This window comes from Phaethon lepturus, unplaced genomic scaffold, assembly GCF_000687285.1.
Source record: "Phaethon lepturus isolate BGI_N335 unplaced genomic scaffold, ASM68728v1 scaffold13303, whole genome shotgun sequence".
Classification (NCBI taxonomy): domain Eukaryota; kingdom Metazoa; phylum Chordata; class Aves; order Phaethontiformes; family Phaethontidae; genus Phaethon; species Phaethon lepturus.
In genome coordinates this window covers 1378-4395 of record NW_010528465.1, presented here as the reverse complement: position 1 = coordinate 4395, position 3018 = coordinate 1378, and positions in this window count along the sequence as shown.

The window sequence follows — 3018 nt, the reverse complement described above, 5'->3', positions numbered from 1 at the left end:
TGGTCTGGTTCTACGCCGAGCGGCCTGATGAAGGGGAGCCTATTGACGAAGCTGTCTTACTCTGGCTACAGGAAGCATCGTGGTCTCAGGCTCTCATCCTGCTGGGGGACTTCAACCACCCCGACACCTGCTGGAAAAGTAGCACGGCGAGCTGTAGGCAATCCAGGAGACCCCTGGAGTGCCTGGAGGAGAACTTCCTAGGTAATAGGAAGTAGGTAATAGGGAGCCCTACCAGAGAGGATGCCGTATTGGACCTGTTGGTCACCAACGCAAGTGAGCTAACTGGTGACGTTAAGATTGGAGGCAGTTGGGCTGCTGTGATCATGCACTGATGGAGTTGGCAGTCTTGAGGGATATGGGGCAGGTGAAGTGTATAGTCAGGACCCTGAATTTTAGGAAAGCAAACTTCCAGCTCTTCAGGGAGTCAGTCAATAGGACCCCTTGGGAAACTGCCCTCAGGGATGAGGGAGCAGAACAGAGCTAGCAGATCTTTAAGGACGTTTTCCATAGAGTGCAAGATCTCTCGATCCCCAGGTATAAGAAAACAGGAAAGGGAGGCAAGAGGCTGAGTCAAACTAAAGGGCAAGAAGGAAGTGCACAGGCAATGGAAGCAGGGACAGGAGTCCTGGGATGATTACAGGGACGCTGCCTGCTTGTGTAGGGGTGAGGTCAGGAGGGCCAAGATGCGGCTGGAGCTGAACTTGGCAAGGGATGCAAAGAATAATAAGAAGGGCTTCTACAGGTATGTCAGCCAGAAAAGGAAGGTCAAAGAAAGTGTACCCTCCTTGATGAGCAAGACTAGCAGACTAGTAACAACGCATGATGAGAAGGCTGAGGTACACAATGACTCCTTTGCCTCGGTCTTCACTGGCAGTGTCTCTTCACACGCCTCTTGAGGGGATGGCCTGCAACATGGAGACTGGAGGAGCAAAGTCCCTCCCACTGTAAGAGAAGATCAGGTTCAAGATGACCTGAGGAACCTGAACATGCCCAAGTCTATGGGACCTGATGAGATGCATCCCAGAGTCCTGAGGGAATTGGTTGATGCAGTTGCCAAACCACTCTCCATCATATTTGAAGAGTTATGGCAATCAGGTGAAGTCCCTGGAGACTGGAAACAGGGAAACATTGCACCCATTTTTAAAATGGTAGTAAGGAGGACCCTGGGAAATACTGACCTCTCAGGCTCACCTCTGTGCCTGGGAAGAAAATGGAGCAGATTCTCCTAGGAGGTATGCTAAGGCATATGGAGGGCAGGGAGATGATTCAAGAGAGCCAGCATGGCTTCACCAAGGGCAAGTCCTGGCTGACCAACCTAGTGGCCTTCTAGGATGGAGTGACCACATGAGTGGACAAGGGAAGAGCTACGGATGTCGTCTATCTGGACTTCTGTAAGGCCTTTGACACAGTCCCCCACAACATCCTTCTCTCTAAATTGGAGAGAGAGGGATTTGCTGGGTGGACTGTTGGGTGGATGAGGAATTGGTTGGATGGTTGCACCCAGTGTGTAGTGGTCAATGGCTCAATGTCCAGATGGAGATAGGTGATGAGTGGTTTCCCTCAGGGGTCCATATTGGGACCAGTATGGTTTAATATTTTCATCAGTGACCTAGACAGTGGGATTGAGTGCACCCTCAGCAAGTTTGCAGATGACACCAAGCTGAGTGGAGTGCTTGACACACCTGAGAGATGGGATGTCATACAGAGGGACCTGGACAAACTGGAGGAATGGGGCTGTGTGATCCTCATGAGGTTCAAAAAGGCAAAGGGCAAGGTCCTACACCTGGGTCGGGGCAACCCCCTGTATCAGTACAGGCTGGTGGATGAAGTGTTTGAGAGCAGGATTTGTGGGTCAATCAAGGACTTTGCCAAGAAGGACTTGTGGGTCAATCTAGTTGAAGATGTCCCTGCTTATTGCAGTAGGTGGCTTTTAAAGGTCCATTCCAACACAAACTAGTCTGTGAAGTGTAAGGATTGAATTTGTTGGTGCTGTAAGTAGAAAAAAAACATTCTGCTGGGGGCTGTCGCTGGCTGTAGCCATTGTTTCAATGCAAAGTGCTGTACTCCTATGGTGTTAGGAGTACAGAAGGGTTCGTGTTGTCTTCATGTAAACGTATAACTATTTTAAACTTTTTGCATATGTTTCAGCTCTTTGATGGTACTTCCTTTAATTGCTTAATTTTTCATAATGAACGTTAATCTGTCATTTGCAACCATAAAATCCAGCTAATTCTCAGAGAATCTGTCTCTCATTTCTCTGTACCCACAAATTAAAACTCCTCTGATACTAGTTGGAAGCTCTGTCTAGACACTGAACATGGTCAGAAGTAACTGTGTGGTCACAGGGAAGGTAATGGTGCTGCTTTGCACTGTTGATTATAATCCAGTCCACTTTGACCAGAGGGTTTGGGCTCTCCTGGAAAGTCTCCAGAGAGGATGAGAGGAGACTTGATCATGGCAAAGGAGCCATGATTTCCTGTCCCCGTCACCTAGGTCCTGGAGATACTGTCTTCCCCAGCGTGGTTCCTGAAGGGCTGGGTTAACTTAAATTGCCTATGAAGAGTCCCATTTTTGCAGAAATAAGGCTGTGATTTCCCTTTAACCTGTTCTGACTGTGATAAAGGCAGCTCATTCCTGGTCCTTACTGGTGCTTCCTACTACCTCCTACAGTGGCTGTTTTTTCATGTAGCCACACGGTGAACCAGTTGAAGAGAGCAATCAGAGAAGTCACTTTTTTTGGAGAAAAGACATGAGGGAGGAAGTTCCCTGATTGGATTTACAGGCACTGAAAACACTAGGTATTTTGGAGGTAGTAAGGAAGGGAGGTCAGTATAAAGCTAAGGGGTTGGGTTACCCTTTTGATGCTTGTGTGATTGTATGATGCATTAATATGACTGTGACCCCATGAGTTTGAGAGCATCCATGCACGGAGTGGTATAAATCATCATTAAAATTCATATTGAGCCATATATAGACATTTACAAGTTGTCCATGTAGGAAATTCCTAGCTCCCTGGTT